Source organism: Syngnathus typhle, linkage group LG2, assembly GCF_033458585.1.
Source record: "Syngnathus typhle isolate RoL2023-S1 ecotype Sweden linkage group LG2, RoL_Styp_1.0, whole genome shotgun sequence".
Lineage (NCBI taxonomy): Eukaryota > Metazoa > Chordata > Actinopteri > Syngnathiformes > Syngnathidae > Syngnathus > Syngnathus typhle.
The window spans coordinates 28,028,496-28,053,747 of record NC_083739.1 but is presented as its reverse complement, the minus strand read 5'-3'; positions in this window follow the sequence as shown (position 1 = coordinate 28,053,747).

Here is a 25,252-nt window from a genome sequence, read left to right as displayed (position 1 = left end):
ATCGCATTTTCTCGGCGAGCTGAGCACTTTTTCTGAATTGTGCCGCTCCCGTCACTTGGCATCGAAAAAAACGCTCTCGGGTGCTTTAGAGTGCCGAGTTATTCACTGCGCATGAAGAAATGACCACCTCCAACGTTTGGTTTATGTTTAATAAGCATTTTTAATTTTATTGCTTAAATCGCATTTTCTCGGCGAGCTGAGCGCTTTTTCTGAATTGTGCCGCTCCCGTCACTCTGGTTAGGTTGGCATCGAAAAAAACGCTCTCGGGTGCTTTAGAGTGCTGAGTTTATTACTGCGCATTAAGAAATGACCACCTCCAACGTTTGGTTTATGTTTTATAAGCATTTTTAATTTTATTGCTTGATTCGCATTTTCTCGGCGAGCTGAGCGCTTTTTCTGAATTGTGCCGCTCCCGTCACTCTGGTTAGGTTGGCATCGAAAAAAACGCTCTCGGGTGCTTTAGAGTGCCGAGTTTATTACTGCGCATTAAGAAATGACCACCTCCAACGTTTGGTTTATGTTTTATAAGCATTTTTAATTTTATTGCTTAAATCGCATTTTCTCGGCGAGCTGAGCACTTTTTCTGAATTGTGCCGCTCCCGTCACTCTGGTTAGGTTGGCATCGAAAAAAACGCTCTCGGGTGCTTTAGAGTGCCGAGTTATTCACTGCGCACGAAGAAATGACCACCTCCAACGTTTGGTTTATGTTTTATAAGCATTTTTAATTTTATTGCTTAAATCGCATTTTCTCGGCGAGCTGAGCGCTTTTTCTGAATTGTGCCGCTCCCGTCACTCTGGTTAGGTTGGCATCGAAAAAAACGCTCTCGGGTGCTTTAGAGTGCCGACTTTATTACTGCGCATTAAGAAATGACCACCTCCAACGTTTGGTTTATGTTTTATAAGCATTTTTAATTTTATTGCTTAAATCGCATTTTCTCGGCGAGCTGAGCGCTTTTTCTGAATTGTGCCGCTCCCGTCACTCTGGTTAGGTTGGCATCGAAAAAAACGCTCTCGGGTGCTTTAGAGTGCCGAGTTTATTACTGCGCATTAAGAAATGACCACCTCCAACGTTTGGTTTATGTTTTATAAGCATTTTTAATTTTATTGCTTAAATCGCATTTTCTCGGCGAGCTGAGCACTTTTTCTGAATTGTGCCGCTCCCGTCACTCTGGTTAGGTTGGCATCGAAAAAAACGCTCTCGGGTGCTTTAGAGTGCCGAGTTATTCACTGCGCACGAAGAAATGACCACCTCCAACGTTTGGTTTATGTTTTATAAGCATTTTTAATTTTATTGCTTAAATCGCATTTTCTCGGCGAGCTGAGCGCTTTTTCTGAATTGTGCCGCTCCCGTCACTCTGGTTAGGTTGGCATCGAAAAAAACGCTCTCGGGTGCTTTAGAGTGCCGAGTTTATTACTGCGCATTAAGAAATGACCACCTCCAACGTTTGGTTTATGTTTTATAAGCATTTTTAATTTTATTGCTTAAATCGCATTTTCTCGGCGAGCTGAGCACTTTTTCTGAATTGTGCCGCTCCCGTCACTCTGGTTAGGTTGGCATCGAAAAAAACGCTCTCGGGTGCTTTAGAGTGCCGAGTTTATTACTGCGCATTAAGAAATGACCACCTCCAACGTTTGGTTTATGTTTTATAAGCATTTTTAATTTTATTGCTTAAATCGCATTTTCTCGGCGAGCTGAGCACTTTTTCTGAATTGTGCCGCTCCCGTCACTCTGGTTAGGTTGGCATCGAAAAAAACGCTATCGGGTGCTTTAGAGTGCCGAGTTATTCACTGCGCATGAAGAAATGACCACCTCCAACGTTTGGTTTATGTTTAATAAGCATTTTTAATTTTATTGCTTAAATCGCATTTTCTCGGCGAGCTGAGCACTTTTTCTGAATTGTGCCGCTCCCGTCACTCTGGTTAGGTTGGCATCGAAAAAAACGCTCTCGGGTGCTTTAGAGTGCCGAGTTTATTACTGCGCATTAAGAAATGACCACCTCCAACGTTTGGTTTATGTTTTATAAGCATTTTTAATTTTATTGCTTAAATCGCATTTTCTCGGCGAGCTGAGCACTTTTTCTGAATTATGCCGCTCCCGTCACTCTGGTTAGGTTGGCATCGAAAAAAACGCTCTCGGGTGCTTTAGAGTGCCGAGTTTATTACTGCGCATTAAGAAATGACCACCTCCAACGTTTGGTTTATGTTTTATAAGCATTTTTAATTTTATTGCTTAAATCGCATTTTCTCGGCGAGCTGAGCACTTTTTCTGAATTGTGCCGCTCCCGTCACTCTGGTTAGGTTGGCATCGAAAAAAACGCTATCGGGTGCTTTAGAGTGCCGAGTTATTCACTGCGCATGAAGAAATGACCACCTCCAACGTTTGGTTTATGTTTAATAAGCATTTTTAATTTTATTGCTTAAATCGCATTTTCTCGGCGAGCTGAGCACTTTTTCTGAATTGTGCCGCTCCCGTCACTCTGGTTAGGTTGGCATAGAAAAAAACGCTCTCGGGTGCTTTAGAGTGCCGAGTTTATTACTGCGCATTAAGAAATGACCACCTCCAACGTTTGGTTTATGTTTTATAAGCATTTTTAATTTTATTGCTTAAATCGCATTTTCTCGGCGAGCTGAGCACTTTTTCTGAATTGTGCCGCTCCCGTCACTCTGGTTAGGTTGGCATCGAAAAAAACGCTCTCGGGTGCTTTAGAGTGCCGAGTTTATTACTGCGCATTAAGAAATGACCACCTCCAACGTTTGGTTTATGTTTTATAAGCATTTTTAATTTTATTGCTTAAATCGCATTTTCTCGGCGAGCTGAGCGCTTTTTCTGAATTGTGCCGCTCCCGTCACTCTGGTTAGGTTGGCATCGAAAAAAACGCTCTCGGGTGCTTTAGAGTGCCGAGTTATTCACTGCGCATGAAGAAATGACCACCTCCAACGTTTGGTTTATGTTTAATAAGCATTTTTAATTTTATTGCTTAAATCGCATTTTCTCGGCGAGCTGAGCACTTTTTCTGAATTGTGCCGCTCCCGTCACTCTGGTTAGGTTGGCATCGAAAAAAACGCTCTCGGGTGCTTTAGAGTGCCGAGTTTATTACTGCGCATTAAGAAATGACCACCTCCAACGTTTGGTTTATGTTTTATAAGCATTTTTAATTTTATTGCTTAAATCGCATTTTCTCGGCGAGCTGAGCGCTTTTTCTGAATTGTGCCGCTCCCGTCACTCTGGTTAGGTTGGCATCGAAAAAAACGCTCTCGGGTGCTTTAGAGTGCCGAGTTTATTACTGCGCATTAAGAAATGACCACCTCCAACGTTTGGTTTATGTTTTATAAGCATTTTTAATTTTATTGCTTTTTCTCGGCGAGCTGAGCACTTTTTCTGAATTGTGCCGCTCCCGTCACTTGGCATCGAAAAAAACGCTCTCGGGTGCTTTAGAGTGCCGAGTTATTCACTGCGCATGAAGAAATGACCACCTCCAACGTTTGGTTTATGTTTTATAAGCATTTTTAATTTTATTGCTTAAATCGCATTTTCTCGGCGAGCTGAGCGCTTTTTCTGAATTGTGCCGCTCCCGTCACTCTGGTTAGGTTGGCATCGAAAAAAACGCTCTCGGGTGCTTTAGAGTGCTGAGTTTATTACTGCGCATTAAGAAATGACCACCTCCAACGTTTGGTTTATGTTTTATAAGCATTTTTAATTTTATTGCTTAAATCGCATTTTCTCGGCGAGCTGAGCGCTTTTTCTGAATTGTGCCGCTCCCGTCACTCTGGTTAGGTTGGCATCGAAAAAAACGCTCTCGGGTGCTTGCCGAGTTTATTACTGCGCATTAAGAAATGACCACCTCCAACGTTTGGTTTATGTTTTATAAGCATTTTTAATTTTATTGCTTAAATCGAATTTTCTCGGCGAGCTGAGCACTTTTTCTGAATTGTGCCGCTCCCGTCACTCTGGTTAGGTTGGCATCGAAAAAAACGCTCTCGGGTTCTTTAGAGTGCCGAGTTATTCACTGCGCACGAAGAAATGACCACCTCCAACGTTTGGTTTATGTTTTATAAGCATTTTTAATTTTATTGCTTAAATCGCATTTTCTCGGCGAGCTGAGCGCTTTTTCTGAATTGTGCCGCTCCCATCACTCTGGTTAGGTTGGCATCGAAAAAAACGCTCTCGGGTGCTTTAGAGTGCCGAGTTTATTACTGCGCATTAAGAAATGACCACCTCCAACGTTTGGTTTATGTTTTATAAGCATTTTTAATTTTATTGCTTAAATCGCATTTTCTCGGCGAGCTGAGCACTTTTTCTGAATTGTGCCGCTCCCGTCACTCTGGTTAGGTTGGCATCGAAAAAAACGCTCTCGGGTGCTTTAGAGTGCCGAGTTTATTACTGCGCATTAAGAAATGACCACCTCCAACGTTTGGTTTATGTTTTATAAGCATTTTTAATTTTATTGCTTAAATCGCATTTTCTCGGCGAGCTGAGCACTTTTTCTGAATTGTGCCGCTCCCGTCACTCTGGTTAGGTTGGCATCGAAAAAAACGCTATCGGGTGCTTTAGAGTGCCGAGTTATATTCACTGCGCATGAAGAAATGACCACCTCCAACGTTTGGTTTATGTTTAATAAGCATTTTTAATTTTATTGCTTAAATCGCATTTTCTCGGCGAGCTGAGCACTTTTTCTGAATTGTGCCGCTCCCGTCACTCTGGTTAGGTTGGCATCGAAAAAAACGCTCTCGGGTGCTTTAGAGTGCCGAGTTTATTACTGCGCATTAAGAAATGACCACCTCCAACGTTTGGTTTATGTTTTATAAGCATTTTTAATTTTATTGCTTAAATCGCATTTTCTCGGCGAGCTGAGCACTTTTTCTGAATTGTGCCGCTCCCGTCTTTCTGGTTAGGTTGGCATCGAAAAAAACGCTCTCGGGTGCTTTAGAGTGCCGAGTTTATTACTGCGCATTAAGAAATGACCACCTCCAACGTTTGGTTTATGTTTTATAAGCATTTTTAATTTTATTGCTTAAATCGCATTTTCTCGGCGAGCTGAGCGCTTTTTCTGAATTGTGCCGCTCCCGTCACTCTGGTTAGGTTGGCATCGAAAAAAACGCTATCGGGTGCTTTAGAGTGCCGAGTTATTCACTGCGCATGAAGAAATGACCACCTCCAACGTTTGGTTTATGTTTAATAAGCATTTTTAATTTTATTGCTTAAATCGCATTTTCTCGGCGAGCTGAGCACTTTTTCTGAATTGTGCCGCTCCCGTCACTCTGGTTAGGTTGGCATCGAAAAAAACGCTCTCGGGTGCTTTAGAGTGCCGAGTTTATTACTGCGCATTAAGAAATGACCACCTCCAACGTTTGGTTTATGTTTTATAAGCATTTTTAATTTTATTGCTTAAATCGCATTTTCTCGGCGAGCTGAGCACTTTTTCTGAATTGTGCCGCTCCCGTCACTCTGGTTAGGTTGGCATCGAAAAAAACGCTATCGGGTGCTTTAGAGTGCCGAGTTATTCACTGCGCATGAAGAAATGACCACCTCCAACGTTTGGTTTATGTTTAATAAGCATTTTTAATTTTATTGCTTAAATCGCATTTTCTCGGCGAGCTGAGCACTTTTTCTGAATTGTGCCGCTCCCGTCACTCTGGTTAGGTTGGCATAGAAAAAAACGCTCTCGGGTGCTTTAGAGTGCCGAGTTTATTACTGCGCATTAAGAAATGACCACCTCCAACGTTTGGTTTATGTTTTATAAGCATTTTTAATTTTATTGCTTAAATCGCATTTTCTCGGCGAGCTGAGCACTTTTTCTGAATTGTGCCGCTCCCGTCACTCTGGTTAGGTTGGCATCGAAAAAAACGCTCTCGGGTGCTTTAGAGTGCCGAGTTTATTACTGCGCATTAAGAAATGACCACCTCCAACGTTTGGTTTATGTTTCATAAGCATTTTTAATTTTATTGCTTAAATCGCATTTTCTCGGCGAGCTGAGCGCTTTTTCTGAATTGTGCCGCTCCCGTCACTCTGGTTAGGTTGGCATCGAAAAAAACGCTCTCGGGTGCTTTAGAGTGCCGAGTTATTCACTGCGCATGAAGAAATGACCACCTCCAACGTTTGGTTTATGTTTAATAAGCATTTTTAATTTTATTGCTTAAATCGCATTTTCTCGGCGAGCTGAGCACTTTTTCTGAATTGTGCCGCTCCCGTCACTCTGGTTAGGTTGGCATCGAAAAAAACGCTCTCGGGTGCTTTAGAGTGCCGAGTTTATTACTGCGCATTAAGAAATGACCACCTCCAACGTTTGGTTTATGTTTTATAAGCATTTTTAATTTTATTGCTTAAATCGCATTTTCTCGGCGAGCTGAGCGCTTTTTCTGAATTGTGCCGCTCCCGTCACTCTGGTTAGGTTGGCATCGAAAAAAACGCTCTCGGGTGCTTTAGAGTGCCGAGTTTATTACTGCGCATTAAGAAATGACCACCTCCAACGTTTGGTTTATGTTTTATAAGCATTTTTAATTTTATTGCTTTTTCTCGGCGAGCTGAGCACTTTTTCTGAATTGTGCCGCTCCCGTCACTTGGCATCGAAAAAAACGCTCTCGGGTGCTTTAGAGTGCCGAGTTATTCACTGCGCATGAAGAAATGACCACCTCCAACGTTTGGTTTATGTTTTATAAGCATTTTTAATTTTATTGCTTAAATCGCATTTTCTCGGCGAGCTGAGCGCTTTTTCTGAATTGTGCCGCTCCCGTCACTCTGGTTAGGTTGGCATCGAAAAAAACGCTCTCGGGTGCTTTAGAGTGCTGAGTTTATTACTGCGCATTAAGAAATGACCACCTCCAACGTTTGGTTTATGTTTTATAAGCATTTTTAATTTTATTGCTTAAATCGCATTTTCTCGGCGAGCTGAGCGCTTTTTCTGAATTGTGCCGCTCCCGTCACTCTGGTTAGGTTGGCATCGAAAAAAACGCTCTCGGGTGCTTTAGAGTGCCGAGTTTATTACTGCGCATTAAGAAATGACCACCTCCAACGTTTGGTTTATGTTTTATAAGCATTTTTAATTTTATTGCTTAAATCGAATTTTCTCGGCGAGCTGAGCACTTTTTCTGAATTGTGCCGCTCCCGTCACTCTGGTTAGGTTGGCATCGAAAAAAACGCTCTCGGGTGCTTTAGAGTGCCGAGTTATTCACTGCGCACGAAGAAATGACCACCTCCAACGTTTGGTTTATGTTTTATAAGCATTTTTAATTTTATTGCTTAAATCGCATTTTCTCGGCGAGCTGAGCGCTTTTTCTGAATTGTGCCGCTCCCATCACTCTGGTTAGGTTGGCATCGAAAAAAACGCTCTCGGGTGCTTTAGAGTGCCGAGTTTATTACTGCGCATTAAGAAATGACCACCTCCAACGTTTGGTTTATGTTTTATAAGCATTTTTAATTTTATTGCTTAAATCGCATTTTCTCGGCGAGCTGAGCACTTTTTCTGAATTGTGCCGCTCCCGTCACTCTGGTTAGGTTGGCATCGAAAAAAACGCTCTCGGGTGCTTTAGAGTGCCGAGTTTATTACTGCGCATTAAGAAATGACCACCTCCAACGTTTGGTTTATGTTTTATAAGCATTTTTAATTTTATTGCTTAAATCGCATTTTCTCGGCGAGCTGAGCACTTTTTCTGAATTGTGCCGCTCCCGTCACTCTGGTTAGGTTGGCATCGAAAAAAACGCTATCGGGTGCTTTAGAGTGCCGAGTTATATTCACTGCGCATGAAGAAATGACCACCTCCAACGTTTGGTTTATGTTTAATAAGCATTTTTAATTTTATTGCTTAAATCGCATTTTCTCGGCGAGCTGAGCACTTTTTCTGAATTGTGCCGCTCCCGTCACTCTGGTTAGGTTGGCATCGAAAAAAACGCTCTCGGGTGCTTTAGAGTGCCGAGTTTATTACTGCGCATTAAGAAATGACCACCTCCAACGTTTGGTTTATGTTTTATAAGCATTTTTAATTGTATTGCTTAAATCGCATTTTCTCGGCGAGCTGAGCACTTTTTCTGAATTGTGCCGCTCCCGTCTTTCTGGTTAGGTTGGCATCGAAAAAAACGCTCTCGGGTGCTTTAGAGTGCCGAGTTTATTACTGCGCATTAAGAAATGACCACCTCCAACGTTTGGTTTATGTTTTATAAGCATTTTTAATTTTATTGCTTAAATCGCATTTTCTCGGCGAGCTGAGCGCTTTTTCTGAATTGTGCCGCTCCCGTCACTCTGGGTAGGTTGGCATCGAAAAAAACGCTATCGGGTGCTTTAGAGTGCCGAGTTATTCACTGCGCATGAAGAAATGACCACCTCCAACGTTTGGTTTATGTTTAATAAGCATTTTTAATTTTATTGCTTAAATCGCATTTTCTCGGCGAGCTGAGCACTTTTTCTGAATTGTGCCGCTCCCGTCACTCTGGTTAGGTTGGCATCGAAAAAAACGCTCTCGGGTACTTTAGAGTGCCGAGTTTATTACTGCGCATTAAGAAATGACCACCTCCAACGTTTGGTTTATGTTTTATAAGCATTTTTAATTTTATTGCTTAAATCGCATTTTCTCGGCGAGCTGAGCACTTTTTCTGAATTGTGCCGCTCCCGTCAATCTGGTTAGGTTGGCATCGAAAAAAACGCTCTCGGGTGCTTTAGAGTGCCGAGTTTATTACTGCGCATTAAGAAATGACCACCTCCAACGTTTGGTTTATGTTTTATAAGCATTTTTAATTTTATTGCTTAAATCGCATTTTCTCGGCGAGCTGAGCGCTTTTTCTGAATTGTGCCGCTCCCGTCACTCTGGTTAGGTTGGCATCGAAAAAAACGCTCTCGGGTGCTTTAGAGTGCCGAGTTATTCACTGCGCATGAAGAAATGACCACCTCCAACGTTTGGTTCATGTTTAATAAGCATTTTTAATTTTATTGCTTAAATCGCATTTTCTCGGCGAGCTGAGCACTTTTTCTGAATTGTGCCGCTCCCGTCACTCTGGTTAGGTTGGCATCGAAAAAAACGCTCTCGGGTGCTTTAGAGTGCCGAGTTTATTACTGCGCATTAAGAAATGACCACCTCCAACGTTTGGTTTATGTTTTATAAGCATTTTTAATTTTATTGCTTAAATCGCATTTTCTCGGCGAGCTGAGCACTTTTTCTGAATTGTGCCGCTCCCGTCACTCTGGTTAGGTTGGCATCGAAAAAAACGCTCTCGGGTGCTTTAGAGTGCCGAGTTTATTACTGCGCATTAAGAAATGACCACCTCCAACGTTTGGTTTATGTTTTATAAGCATTTTTAATTTTATTGCTTAAATCGCATTTTCTCGGCGAGCTGAGCACTTTTTCTGAATTGTGCCGCTCCCGTCACTTGGCATCGAAAAAAACGCTCTCGGGTGCTTTAGAGTGCCGAGTTATTCACTGCGCATGAAGAAATGACCACCTCCAACGTTTGGTTTATGTTTTATAAGCATTTTAAATTTTATTGCTTAAATCGCATTTTCTCGGCGAGCTGAGCGCTTTTTCTGAATTGTGCCGCTCCCGTCACTCTGGTTAGGTTGGCATCGAAAAAAACGCTCTCGGGTGCTTCAGAGTGCTGAGTTTATTACTGCGCATTAAGAAATGACCACCTCCAACGTTTGGTTTATGTTTTATAAGCATTTTTAATTTTATTGCTTAAATCGCATTTTCTCGGCGAGCTGAGCGCTTTTTCTGAATTGTGCCACTCCCGTCACTCTGGTTAGGTTGGCATCGAAAAAAACGCTCTCGGGTGCTTTAGAGTGCCGAGTTTATTACTGCGCATTAAGAAATGACCACCTCCAACGTTTGGTTTATGTTTTATAAGCATTTTTAATTTTATTGCTTAAATCGCATTTTCTCGGCGAGCTGAGCACTTTTTCTGAATTGTGCCGCTCCCGTCACTCTGGTTAGGTTGGCATCGAAAAAAACGCTCTCGGGTGCTTTAGAGTGCCGAGTTATTCACTGCGCATGAAGAAATGACCACCTCCAATGTTTGGTTTATGTTTAATAAGCATTTTTAATTTTATTGCTTAAATCGCATTTTCTCGGCGAGCTGAGCGCTTTTTCTGAATTGTGCCGCTCCCGTCACTCTGGTTAGGTTGGCATCGAAAAAAACGCTCTCGGGTGCTTTAGAGTGCCGAGTTATTCACTGCGCATGAAGAAATGACCACCTCCAACGTTTGGTTTATGTTTAATAAGCATTTTTAATTTTATTGCTTAAATCGCATTTTCTCGGCGAGCTGAGCACTTTTTCTGAATTGTGCCGCTCCCGTCACTCTGGTTAGGTTGGCATCGAAAAAAACGCTCTCGGGTGCTTTAGAGTGCCGAGTTTATTACTGCGCATTAGGAAATGACCACCTCCAACGTTTGGTTTATGTTTTATAAGCATTTTTAATTTTATTGCTTAAATTGCATTTTCTCGGCGAGCTGAGCGCTTTTTCTGAATTGTGCCGCTCCCGTCACTCTGGTTAGGTTGGCATCGAAAAAAACGCTCTCGGGTGCTTTAGAGTGCCGAGTTTATTACTGCGCATTAAGAAATGACCACCTCCAACGTTTGGTTTATGTTTTATAAGCATTTTTAATTTTATTGCTTGAATCGCATTTTCTCGGCGAGCTGAGCACTTTTTCTGAATTGTGCCGCTCCCGTCACTCTGGTTAGGTTGGCATCGAAAAAAACGCTCTCGGGTGCTTTAGAGTGCCGAGTTTATTACTGCGCATTGAGAAATGACCACCTCCAACGTTTGGTTTATGTTTTATAAGCATTTTTAATTTTATTGCTTAAATCGCATTTTCTCGGCGAGCTGAGCACTTTTTCTGAATTGTGCCGCTCCCGTCACTCTGGTTAGGTTGGCATCGAAAAAAACGCTCTCGGGTGCTTTAGAGTGCCGAGTTTATTACTGCGCATTAAGAAATGACCACCTCCAACGTTTGGTTTATGTTTTATAAGCATTTTTAATTTTATTGCTTAAATCGCATTTTCTCGGCGAGCTGAGCGCTTTTTCTGAATTGTGCCGCTCCCGTCACTCTGGTTAGGTTGGCATCGAAAAAAACGCTCTCGGGTGCTTTAGAGTGCCGAGTTTATCACTGCGCATGAAGAAATGACCACCTCCAACGTTTGGTTTATGTTTTATAAGCATTTTTAATTTTATTGCTTAAATCGCATTTTCTCGGCGAGCTGAGCGCTTTTTCTGAATTGTGCCGCTCCCGTAACTCTGGTTAGGTTGGCATCGAAAAAAACGCTCTCGGGTGCTTTAGAGTGCCGAGTTTATCACTGCGCATGAAGAAATGACCACTTCCAACGTTTGGTTTATGTTTTATAAGCATTTTTAATTTTATTGCTTAAATCGCATTTTCTCGGCGAGCTGAGCACTTTTTCTGAATTGTGCCGCTCCCGTCACTCTGGTTAGGTTGGCATCGAAAAAAACGCTCTCGGGTGCTCTAGAGTGCCGAGTTTATTACTGCGCATTAAGAAATGACCACCTCCAACGTTTGGTTTATGTTTTATAAGCATTTTTAATTTTATTGCTTAAATCGCATTTTCTCGGCGAGCTGAGCACTTTTTCTGAATTGTGCCGCTCCCGTCACTCTGGTTAGGTTGGCATCGAAAAAAACGCTCTCGGGTGCTTTAGAGTGCCGAGTTTATTACTGCGCATTAAGAAATGACCACCTCCAACGTTTGGTTTATGTTTTATAAGCATTTTTAATTTTATTGCTTAAATCGCATTTTCTCGGCGAGCTGAGCACTTTTTCTGAATTGTGCCGCTCCCGTCACTCTGGTTAGGTTGGCATCGAAAAAAACGCTCTCGGGTGCTTTAGAGTGCCGAGTTATTCACTGCGCATGAAGAAATGACCACCTCCAACGTTTGGTTTATGTTTTATAAGCATTTTTAATTTTATTGCTTAAATCGCATTTTCTCGGCGAGCTGAGCACTTTTTCTGAATTGTGCCGCTCCCGTCACTCTGGTTAGGTTGGCATCGAAAAAAACGCTCTCGGGTGCTTTAGAGTGCCGAGTTTATCACTGCGCATGAAGAAATGACCACCTCCAACGTTTGGTTTATGTTTTATAAGCATTTTTAATTTTATTGCTTAAATCGCATTTTCTCGGCGAGCTGAGCGCTTTTTCTGAATTGTGCCGCTCCCGTCACTCTGGTTAGGTTGGCATCGAAAAAAACGCTCTCGGGTGCTTTAGAGTGCCGAGTTATTCACTGCGCATGAAGAAATGACCACCTCCAATGTTTGGTTTATGTTTAATAAGCATTTTTAATTGTATTGCTTAAATCGCATTTTCTCGGCGAGCTGAGCGCTTTTTCTGAATTGTGCCGCTCCCGTCACTCTGGTTAGGTTGGCATCGAAAAAAACGCTCTCGGGTGCTTTAGAGTGCCGAGTTATTCACTGCGCATGAAGTAATGACCACCTCCAACGTTTGGTTTATGTTTAATAAGCATTTTTAATTTTATTGCTTAAATCGCATTTTCTCGGCGAGCTGAGCACTTTTTCTGAATTGTGCCGCTCCCGTCACTCTGGTTAGGTTGGCATCGAAAAAAACGCTCTCGGGTGCTTTAGAGTGCCGAGTTTATTACTGCGCATTAGGAAATGACCACCTCCAACGTTTGGTTTATGTTTTATAAGCATTTTTAATTTTATTGCTTAAATCGCATTTTCTCGGCGAGCTGAGCGCTTTTTCTGAATTGTGCCGCTCCCGTCACTCTGGTTAGGTTGGCATCGAAAAAAACGCTCTCGGGTGCTTTAGAGTGCCGAGTTTATTACTGCGCATTAAGAAATGACCACCTCCAACGTTTGGTCTATGTTTTATAAGCATTTTTAATTTTATTGCTTAAATCGCATTTTCTCGGCGAGCTGAGCACTTTTTCTGAATTGTGCCGCTCCCGTCACTCTGGTTAGGTTGGCATCGAAAAAAACGCTCTCGGGTGCTTTAGAGTGCCGAGTTTATTACTGCGCATTAAGAAATGACCACCTCCAACGTTTGGTTTATGTTTTATAAGCATTTTTAATTTTATTGCTTAAATCGCATTTTCTCGGCGAGCTGAGCACTTTTTCTGAATTGTGCCGCTCCCGTCACTCTGGTTAGGTTGGCATCGAAAAAAACGCTCTCGGGTGCTTTAGAGTGCCGAGTTTATTACTGCGCATTAAGAAATGACCACCTCCAACGTTTGGTTTATGTTTTATAAGCATTTTTAATTTTATTGCTTAAATCGCATTTTCTCGGCGAGCTGAGCACTTTTTCTGAATTGTGCCGCTCCCGTCACTCTGGTTAGGTTGGCATCGAAAAAAACGCTCTCGGGTGCTTTAGAGTGCCGAGTTATTCACTGCGCATGAAGAAATGACCACCTCCAATGTTTGGTTTATGTTTAATAAGCATTTTTAATTGTATTGCTTAAATCGCATTTTCTCGGCGAGCTGAGCGCTTTTTCTGAATTGTGCCGCTCCCGTCACTCTGGTTAGGTTGGCATCGAAAAAAACGCTCTCGGGTGCTTTAGAGTGCCGAGTTATTCACTGCGCATGAAGTAATGACCACCTCCAACGTTTGGTTTATGTTTAATAAGCATTTTTAATTTTATTGCTTAAATCGCATTTTCTCGGCGAGCTGAGCACTTTTTCTGAATTGTGCCGCTCCCGTCACTCTGGTTAGGTTGGCATCGAAAAAAACGCTCTCGGGTGCTTTAGAGTGCCGAGTTTATTACTGCGCATTAGGAAATGACCACCTCCAACGTTTGGTTTATGTTTTATAAGCATTTTTAATTTTATTGCTTAAATCGCATTTTCTCGGCGAGCTGAGCGCTTTTTCTGAATTGTGCCGCTCCCGTCACTCTGGTTAGGTTGGCATCGAAAAAAACGCTCTCGGGTGCTTTAGAGTGCCGAGTTTATTACTGCGCATTAAGAAATGACCACCTCCAACGTTTGGTCTATGTTTTATAAGCATTTTTAATTTTATTGCTTAAATCGCATTTTCTCGGCGAGCTGAGCACTTTTTCTGAATTGTGCCGCTCCCGTCACTCTGGTTAGGTTGGCATCGAAAAAAACGCTCTCGGGTGCTTTAGAGTGCCGAGTTTATTACTGCGCATTAAGAAATGACCACCTCCAACGTTTGGTTTATGTTTTATAAGCATTTTTAATTTTATTGCTTAAATCGCATTTTCTCGGCGAGCTGAGCACTTTTTCTGAATTGTGCCGCTCCCGTCACTCTGGTTAGGTTGGCATCGAAAAAAACGCTCTCGGGTGCTTTAGAGTGCCGAGTTTATTACTGCGCATTAAGAAATGACCACCTCCAACGTTTGGTCTATGTTTTATAAGCATTTTTAATTTTATTGCTTAAATCGCATTTTCTCGGCGAGCTGAGCACTTTTTCTGAATTGTGCCGCTCCCGTCACTCTGGTTAGGTTGGCATCGAAAAAAACGCTCTCGGGTGCTTTAGAGTGCCGAGTTTATTACTGCGCATTAAGAAATGACCACCTCCAACGTTTGGTTTATGTTTTATAAGCATTTTTAATTTTATTGCTTAAATCGCATTTTCTCGGCGAGCTGAGCACTTTTTCTGAATTGTGCCGCTCCCGTCACTCTGGTTAGGTTGGCATCGAAAAAAACGCTCTCGGGTGCTTTAGAGTGCCGACTTTATTACTGCGCATTAAGAAATGACCACCTCCAACGTTTGGTTTATGTTTTATAAGCATTTTTAATTTTATTGCTTAAATCGCATTTTCTCGGCGAGCTGAGCACTTTTTCTGAATAGTGCCGCTCCCGTCACTCTGGTTAGGTTGGCATCGAAAAAAACGCTCTCGGGTGCTTTAGAGTGCCGAGTTTATCACTGCGCATGAAGAAATGACCACCTCCAACGTTTGGTTTATGTTTTATAAGCATTTTTAATTTTATTGCTTAAATCGCAGTTTCTCGGCGAGCTGAGCGCTTTTTCTGAATTGTGCCTGTCCCGTCACTCTGGTTAGGTTGGCATCGAAAAAAACGCTCTCGGGTGCTTTAGAGTGCCGAGTTATTCACTGCGCATGAAGAAATGACCACCTCCAACGTTTGGTTTATGTTTAATAAGCATTTTTAATTTTATTGCTTAAATCGCATTTTCTCGGCGAGCTGAGCGCTTTTTCTGAATTGTGCCGCTCCCGTCACTCTGGTTAGGTTGGCATCGAAAAAAACGCTCTCGGGTGCTTTAGAGTGCCGAGTTATTCACTGCGCATGAAGAAATGACAACCTCCAACGTTTGGTTTATGTTTAATAAGCATTTTTAATTTTATTGCTTAAATCGCATTTTCTCGGCGAGCTGAGCACTTTTTCTGAATTGTGCCGCTCCCGTCACTCTGGTTAGGTTGGCATCGAAAAAAACGCTCTCGGGTGCTTTAGAGTGCCGAGTTTATTACTGCGCATTAAGAAATGACCACCTCCAACGTTTGGTTTATGTTTTATAAGCATTTTTAATTTTATTGCTTAAATCGCATTTTCTCGGCGAGCTGAGCGCTTTTTCTGAATTGTGCCGCTCCCGTCACTCTGGTTAGGTTGGCATCGAAAAAAACGCTCTCGGGTGCTTTAGAGTGCCGAGTTTATTACTGCGCATTAAGAAATGACCACCTCCAACGTTTGGTCTATGTTTTATAAGCATTTTTAATTTTATTGCTTAAATCGCATTTTCTCGGCGAGCTGAGCACTTTTTCTGAATTGTGCCGCTCCCGTCACTCTGGTTAGGTTGGCATCGAAAAAAACGCTCTCGGGTGCTTTAGAGTGCCGAGTTTATTACTGCGCATTAAGAAATGACCACCTCCAACGTTTGGTTTATGTTTTATAAGCATTTTTAATTTTATTGCTTAAATCGCATTTTCTCGGCGAGCTGAGCACTTTTTCTGAATTGTGCCTGTCCCGTCACTCTGGTTAGGTTGGCATCGAAAAAAACGCTCTCGGGTGCTTTAGAGTGCCGAGTTATTCACTGCGCATGAAGAAATGACCACCTCCAACGTTTGGTTTATGTTTTATAAGCATTTTTAATTTTATTGCTTAAATCGCATTTTCTCGGCGAGCTGAGCACTTTTTCTGAATTGTGCCGTCCCGTCACTCTGGTTAGGTTGGCATCGAAAAAAACGCTCACGGGTGCTTTAGAGTGCCGAGTTTATTACTGCGCATTAAGAAATGACCACCTCCAACGTTTGGTTTATGTTTTATAAGCATTTTTAATTTTATTGCTTAAATCGCATTTTCTCGGCGAGCTGAGCACTTTTTCTGAATTGTGCCGCTCCCGTCACTCTGGTTAGGTTGGCATCGAAAAAAACGCTCTCGGGTGCTTTAGAGTGCCGAGTTATTCACTGCGCATGGAGAAATGACCACCTCCAACGTTTGGTTTATGTTTTATAAGCATTTTTAATTTTATTGCTTAAATCGCATTTTCTCGGCGAGCTGAGCACTTTTTCTGAATTGTGCCGCTCCCGTCACTCTGGTTAGGTTGGCATCGAAAAAAACGCTCTCGGGTGCTTTAGAGTGCCGAGTTTATCACTGCGCATGAAGAAATGACCACCTCCAACGTTTGGTTTATGTTTTATAAGCATTTTTAATTTTATTGCTTAAATCGCATTTTCTCGGCGAGCTGAGCGCTTTTTCTGAATTGTGCCGCTCCCGTAACTCTGGTTAGGTTGGCATCGAAAAAAACGCTCTCGGGTGCTTTAGAGTGCCGAGTTTATTACTGCGCATTAGGAAATGACCACCTCCAACGTTTGGTTTATGTTTTATAAGCATTTTTAATTTTATTGCTTAAATCGCATTTTCTCGGCGAGCTGAGCGCTTTTTCTGAATTGTGCCGCTCCCGTCACTCTGGTTAGGTTGGCATCGAAAAAAACGCTCTCGGGTGCTTTAGAGTGCCGAGTTTATTACTGCGCATTAAGAAATGACCACCTCCAACGTTTGGTTTATGTTTTATAAGCATTTTTAATTTTATTGCTTAAATCGCATTTTCTCGGCGAGCTGAGCGCTTTTTCTGAATTGTGCCGCTCCCGTCACTCTGGTTAGGTTGGCATCGAAAAAAACGCTCTCGGGTGCTTTAGAGTGCCGAGTTTATTACTGCGCATTAAGAAATGACCACCTCCAACGTTTGGTTTATGTTTTATAAGCATTTTTAATTTTATTGCTTAAATCGCATTTTCTCGGCGAGCTGAGCACTTTTTCTGAATTGTGCCGCTCCCGTCACTCTGGTTAGGTTGGCATCGAAAAAAACGCTCTCGGGTGCTTTAGAGTGCCGAGTTTATTACTGCGCATTAAGAAATGACCACCTCCAACGTTTGGTTTATGTTTTATAAGCATTTTTAATTTTATTGCTTAAATCGCATTTTCTCGGCGAGCTGAGCACTTTTTCTGAATTGTGCCGCTCCCGTCACTCTGGTTAGGTTGGCATCGAAAAAAACGCTCTCGGGTGCTTTAGAGTGCCGAGTTTATTACTGCGCATTAGGAAATGACCACCTCCAACGTTTGGTTTATGTTTTATAAGCATTTTTAATTTTATTGCTTAAATCGCATTTTCTCGGCGAGCTGAGCGCTTTTTCTGAATTGTGCCTGTCCCGTCACTCTGGTTAGGTTGGCATCGAAAAAAACGCTCTCGGGTGCTTTAGAGTGCCGAGTTATTCACTGCGCATGAAGAAATGACCACCTCCAACGTTTGGTTTATGTTTTATAAGCATTTTTAATTTTATTGCTTAAATCGCATTTTCTCGGCGAGCTGAGCACTTTTTCTGAATTGTGCCGTCCCGTCACTCTGGTTAGGTTGGCATCGAAAAAAACGCTCACGGGTGCTTTAGAGTGCCGAGTTTATTACTGCGCATTAAGAAATGACCACCTCCAACGTTTGGTTTATGTTTTATAAGCATTTTTAATTTTATTGCTTAAATCGCATTTTCTCGGCGAGCTGAGCACTTTTTCTGAATTGTGCCGCTCCCGTCACTCTGGTTAGGTTGGCATAGAAAAAAACGCTCTCGGGTGCTTTAGAGTGCCGAGTTATTCACTGCGCATGGAGAAATGACCACCTCCAACGTTTGGTTTATGTTTTATAAGCATTTTTAATTTTATTGCTTAAATCGCATTTTCTCGGCGAGCTGAGCACTTTTTCTGAATTGTGCCGCTCCCGTCACTCTGGTTAGGTTGGCATCGAAAAAAACGCTCTCGGGTGCTTTAGAGTGCCGAGTTTATCACTGCGCATGAAGAAATGACCACCTCCAACGTTTGGTTTATGTTTTATAAGCATTTTTAATTTTATTGCTTAAATCGCATTTTCTCGGCGAGCTGAGCGCTTTTTCTGAATTGTGCCGCTCCCGTAACTCTGGTTAGGTTGGCATCGAAAAAAACGCTCTCGGGTGCTTTAGAGTGCCGAGTTTATTACTGCGCATTAGGAAATGACCACCTCCAACGTTTGGTTTATGTTTTATAAGCATTTTTAATTTTATTGCTTAAATCGCATTTTCTCGGCGAGCTGAGCGCTTTTTCTGAATTGTGCCGCTCCCGTCACTCTGGTTAGGTTGGCATCGAAAAAAACGCTCTCGGGTGCTTTAGAGTGCCGAGTTTATTACTGCGCATTAAGAAATGACCACCTCCAACGTTTGGTTTATGTTTTATAAGCATTTTTAATTTTATTGCTTAAATCGCATTTTCTCGGCGAGCTGAGCACTTTTTCTGAATTGTGCCGCTCCCGTCACTCTGGTTAGGTTGGCATCGAAAAAAACGCTCTCGGGTGCTTTAGAGTGCCGAGTTTATTACTGCGCATTAAGAAATGACCACCTCCAACGTTTGGTTTATGTTTTATAAGCATTTTTAATTTTATTGCTTAAATCGCATTTTCTCGGCGAGCTGAGCACTTTTTCTGAATTGTGCCGCTCCCGTCACTCTGGTTAGGTTGGCATCGAAAAAAACGCTCTCGGGTGCTTTAGAGTGCCGAGTTTATTACTGCGCATTAAGAAATGACCACCTCCAACGTTTGGTTTATGTTTTATAAGCATTTTTAATTTTATTGCTTAAATCGCATTTTCTCGGCGAGCTGAGCACTTTTTCTGAATTGTGCCGCTCCCGTCACTCTGGTTAGGTTGGCATCGAAAAAAACGCTCTCGGGTGCTTTAGAGTGCCGAGTTATTCACTGCGCATGAAGAAATGACCACCTCCAACGTTTGGTTTATGTTTAATAAGCATTTTTAATTTTATTGCTTGAATCGCATTTTCTCGGCGAGCTGAGCGCTTTTTCTGAATTGTGCCGCTCCCGTAACTCTGGTTAGGTTGGCATCGAAAAAAACGCTCTCGGGTGCTTTAGAGTGCCGAGTTTATCACTGCGCATGAAGAAATGACCACTTCCAACGTTTGGTTTATGTTTTATAAGCATTTTTAATTTTATTGCTTAAATCGCATTTTCTCGGCGAGCTGAGCACTTTTTCTGAATTGTGCCGCTCCCGTCACTCTGGTTAGGTTGGCATCGAAAAAAACGCTCTCGGGTGCTCTAGAGTGCCGAGTTTATTACTGCGCATTAAGAAATGACCACCTCCAACGTTTGGTTTATGTTTTATAAGCATTTTTAATTTTATTGCTTAAATCGCATTTTCTCGGCGAGCTGAGCACTTTTTCTAAATTGTGCCGCTCCCGTCACTCTGGTTAGGTTGGCATCGAAAAAAACGCTCTCGGGTGCTTTAGAGTGCCGAGTTATTCACTGCGCATGAAGAAATGACCACCTCCAACGTTTGGTTTATGTTTTATAAGCATTTTTAATTTTATTGCTTAAATCGGATTTTCTCGGCGAGCTGAGCACTTTTTCTGAATTGTGCCGCTCCCGTCACTCTGGTTAGGTTGGCATCGAAAAAAACGCTCTCGGGTGCTTTAGAGTGCCGAGTTTATCACTGCGCATGAAGAAATGACCACCTCCAACGTTTGGTTTATGTTTTATAAGCATTTTTAATTTTATTGCTTAAATCGCATTTTCTCGGCGAGCTGAGCGCTTTTTCTGAATTGTGCCGCTCCCGTCACTCTGGTTAGGTTGGCATCGAAAAAAACGCTCTCGGGTGCTTTAGAGTGCCGAGTTATTCACTGCGCATGAAGAAATGACCACCTCCAACGTTTGGTTTATGTTTAATAAGCATTTTTAATTTTATTGCTTAAATCGCATTTTCTCGGCGAGCTGAGCGCTTTTTCTGAATTGTGCCGTTCCCGTAACTCTGGTTAGGTTGGCATCGAAAAAAACGCTCTCGGGTGCTTTAGAGTGCCGAGTTTATCACTGCGCATGAAGAAATGACCACTTCCAACGTTTGGTTTATGTTTTATAAGCATTTTTAATTTTATTGCTTAAATCGCATTTTCTCGGCGAGCTGAGCGCTTTTTCTGAATTGTGCCGCTCCCGTAACTCTGGTTAGGTTGGCATCGAAAAAAACGCTCTCGGGTGCTTTAGAGTGCCGAGTTTATCACTGCGCATGAAGAAATGACCACTTCCAACGTTTGGTTTATGTTTTATAAGCATTTTTAATTTTATTGCTTAAATCGCATTTTCTCGGCGAGCTGAGCACTTTTTCTGAATTGTGCCGCTCCCGTCACTCTGGTTAGGTTGGCATCGAAAAAAACGCTCTCGGGTGCTCTAGAGTGCCGAGTTTATTACTGCGCATTAAGAAATGACCACCTCCAACGTTTGGTTTATGTTTTATAAGCATTTTTAATTTTATTGCTTAAATCGCATTTTCTCGGCGAGCTGAGCACTTTTTCTGAATTGTGCCGCTCCCGTCACTCTGGTTAGGTTGGCATCGAAAAAAACGCTCTCGGGTGCTTTAGAGTGCCGAGTTATTCACTGCGCATGAAGAAATGACCACCTCCAACGTTTGGTTTATGTTTTATAAGCATTTTTAATTTTATTGCTTAAATCGCATTTTCTCGGCGAGCTGAGCACTTTTTCTGAATTGTGCCGCTCCCGTCACTCTGGTTAGGTTGGCATCGAAAAAAACGCTCTCGGGTGCTTTAGAGTGCCGAGTTTATCACTGCGCATGAAGAAATGACCACCTCCAACGTTTGGTTTATGTTTTATAAGCATTTTTAATTTTATTGCTTTAATCGCATTTTCTCGGCGAGCTGAGCGCTTTTTCTGAATTGTGCCGCTCCCGTCACTCTGGTTAGGTTGGCATCGAAAAAAACGCTCTCGGGTGCTTTAGAGAGCCGAGTTATTCACTGCGCATGAAGAAATGACCACCTCCAACGTTTGGTTTATGTTTAATAAGCATTTTTAATTTTATTGCTTAAATCGCATTTTCTCGGCGAGCTGAGCGCTTTTTCTGAATTGTGCCGCTCCCGTCACTCTGGTTAGGTTGGCATCGAAAAAAACGCTCTCGGGTGCTTTAGAGTGCCGAGTTATTCACTGCGCATGAAGAAATGACCACCTCCACCGTTTGGTTTATGTTTAATAAGCATTTTTAATTTTATTGCTTAAATCGCATTTTCTCGGCGAGCTGAGCACTTTTTCTGAATTGTGCCGCTCCCGTCACTCTGGTTAGGTTGGCATCGAAAAAAACGCTCTCGGGTGCTTTAGAGTGCCGAGTTTATTACTGCGCATTAAGAAATGACCACCTCCAACGTTTGGTTTATGTTTTATAAGCATTTTTAATTTTATTGCTTAAATCGCATTTTCTCGGCGAGCTGAGCACTTTTTCTGAATTGTGCCGCTCCCGTCACTCTGGTTAGGTTGGCATCGAAAAAAACGCTCTCGGGTGCTTTAGAGTGCCGAGTTATTCACTGCGCACGAAGAAATGACCACCTCCAACGTTTGGTTTATGTTTTATAAGCATTTTTAATTTTATTGCTTAAATCGCATTTTCTCGGCAAGCTGAGCGCTTTTTCTGAATTGTGCCGCTCCCGTCACTCTGGTTAGGTTGGCATCGAAAAAAACGCTCTCGGGTGCTTTAGAGTGCCGAGTTTATTACTGCACATTAAGAAATGACCACCTCCAACGTTTGGTTTATGTTTAATAAGCATTTTTAATTTTATTGCTTAAATCGCATTTTCTCGGCGAGCTGAGCACTTTTTCTGAATTGTGCCGCTCCCGTCACTCTGGTTAGGTTGGCATCGAAAAAAACGCTCTCGGGTGCTTTAGAGTGCCGAGTTTATTACTGCGCATTAAGAAATGACCACCTCCAACGTTTGGTTTATGTTTTATAAGCATTTTTAATTTTATTGCTTAAATCGCATTTTCTCGGCGAGCTGAGCACTTTTTCTGAATTGTGCCGCTCCCGTCACTCTGGTTAGGTTGGCATCGAAAAAAACGCTATCGGGTGCTTTAGAGTGCCGAGTTATTCACTGCGCATGAAGAAATGACCACCTCCAACGTTTGGTTTATGTTTAATAAGCATTTTTAATTTTATTGCTTAAATCGCATTTTCTCGGCGAGCTGAGCACTTTTTCTGAATTGTGCCGCTCCCGTCACTCTGGTTAGGTTGGCATCGAAAAAAACGCTCTCGGGTGCTTTAGAGTGCCGAGTTTATTACTGCGCATTAAGAAATGACCACCTCCAACGTTTGGTTTATGTTTTATAAGCATTTTTAATTTTATTGCTTAAATCGCATTTTCTCGGCGAGCTGAGCACTTTTTCTGAATTGTGCCGCTCCCGTCACTCTGGTTAGGTTGGCATCGAAAAAAACGCTCTCGGGTGCTTTAGAGTGCCGAGTTTATTACTGCGCATTAAGAAATGACCACCTCCAACGTTTGGTTTATGTTTTATAAGCATTTTTAATTTTATTGCTTAAATCGCATTTTCTCGGCGAGCTGAGCGCTTTTTCTGAATTGTGCCGCTCCCGTCACTCTGGTTAGGTTGGCATCGAAAAAAACGCTCTCGGGTGCTTTAGAGTGCCGAGTTATTCACTGCGCATGAAGAAATGACCGCCTCCAACGTTTGGTTTATGTTTAATAAGCATTTTTAATTTTATTGCTTAAATCGCATTTTCTCGGCGAGCTGAGCACTTTTTCTGAATTGTGCCGCTCCCGTCACTCTGGTTAGGTTGGCATCGAAAAAAACGCTCTCGGGTGCTTTAGAGTGCCGAGTTTATTACTGCGCATTAAGAAATGACCACCTCCAACGTTCTGTTTATGTTTTATAAGCATTTTTAATTTTATTGCTTAAATCGCATTTTCTCGGCGAGCTGAGCGCTTTTTCTGAATTGTGCCGCTCCCGTCACTCTGGTTAGGTTGGCATCGAAAAAAACGCTCTCGGGTGCTTTAGAGTGCCGAGTTATTCACTGCGCATGAAGAAATGACCACCTCCAACGTTTGGTTTATGTTTTATAAGCATTTTTAATTTTATTGCTTAAATCGCATTTTCTCGGCGAGCTGAGCACTTTTTCTGAATTGTGCCGCTCCCGTCACTCTGGTTAGGTTGGCATCGAAAAAAACGCTCTCGGGTGCTTTAGAGTGCCGAGTTTATTACTGCGCATTAAGAAATGACCACCTCCAACGTTTGGTTTATGTTTTATAAGCATTTTTAATTTTATTGCTTAAATCGCATTTTCTCGGCGAGCTGAGCACTTTTTCTGAATTGTGCCGCTCCCGTCACTCTGGTTAGGTTGGCATCGAAAAAAACGCTCTCGGGTGCTTTAGAGTGCCGAGTTATTCACTGCGCATGAAGAAATGACCACCTCCAACGTTTGGTTTATGTTTTATAAGCATTTTTAATTTTATTGCTTAAATCGCATTTTCTCGGCGAGCTGAGCGCTTTTTCTGAATTGTGCCGCTCCCGTAACTCTGGTTAGGTTGGCATCGAAAAAAACGCTCTCGGGTGCTTTAGAGTGCCGAGTTTATTACTGCGCATTAAGAAATGACCACCTCCAACGTTTGGTTTATGTTTTATAAGCATTTTTAATTTTATTGCTTAAATCGCATTTTCTCGGCGAGCTGAGCACTTTTTCTGAATTGTGCCGCTCCCGTCACTCTGGTTAGGCTGGCATCGAAAAAAACGCTCTCGGGTGCTTTAGAGTGCCGAGTTTATTACTGCGCATTAAGAAATGACCACCTCCAACGTTTGGTTTATGTTTTATAAGCATTTTTAATTTTATTGCTTAAATCGCATTTTCTCGGCGAGCTGAGCACTTTTTCTGAATTGTGCCGCTCCCGTCACTCTGGTTAGGTTGGCATCGAAAAAAACGCTATCGGGTGCTTTAGAGTGCCGAGTTATTCACTGCGCATGAAGAAATGACCACCTCCAACGTTTGGTTTATGTTTAATAAGCATTTTTAATTTTATTGCTTAAATCGCATTTTCTCGGCGAGCTGAGCACTTTTTCTGAATTGTGCCACTCCCGTCACTCTGGTTAGGTTGGCATCGAAAAAAACGCTCTCGGGTGCTTTAGAGTGCCGAGTTTATTACTGCGCATTAAGAAATGACCACCTCCAACGTTTGGTTTATGTTTTATAAGCATTTTTAATTTTATTGCTTAAATCGCATTTTCTCGGCGAGCTGAGCACTTTTTCTGAATTGTGCCGCTCCCGTCACTCTGGTTAGGTTGGCATCGAAAAAAACGCTCTCGGGTGCTTTAGAGTGCCGAGTTTATTACTGCGCATTAAGAAATGACCACCTCCAACGTTTGGTTTATGTTTTATAAGCATTTTTAATTTTATTGCTTAAATCGCATTTTCTCGGCGAGCTGAGCACTTTTTCTGAATTGTGCCGCTCCCGTCACTTGGCATCGAAAAAAACGCTCTCGGGTGCTTTAGAGTGCCGAGTTATTCACTGCGCATGAAGAAATGACCACCTCCAACGTTTGGTTTATGTTTTATAAGCATTTTTAATTTTATTGCTTAAATCGCATTTTCTCGGCGAGCTGAGCGCTTTTTCTGAATTGTGCCGCTCCCGTCACTCTGGTTAGGTTGGCATCGAAAAAAACGCTCTCGGGTGCTTTAGAGTGCCGAGTTATTCACTGCGCATGAAGAAATGACCACCTCCAACGTTTGGTTTATGTTTAATAAGCATTTTTAATTTTATTGCTTAAATCGCATTTTCTCGGCGAGTTGAGCACTTTTTCTGAATTGTGCCGCTCCCGTCACTCTGGTTAGGTTGGCATCGAAAAAAACGCTCTCGGGTGCTTTAGAGTGCCGAGTTTATTACTGCGCATTAAGAAATGACCACCTCCAACGTTTGGTTTATGTTTAATAAGCATTTTTAATTTTATTGCTTAAATCGCATTTTCTCGGCGAGCTGAGCGCTTTTTCTGAATTGTGCCGCTCCCGTCACTCTGGTTAGGTTGGCATCGAAAAA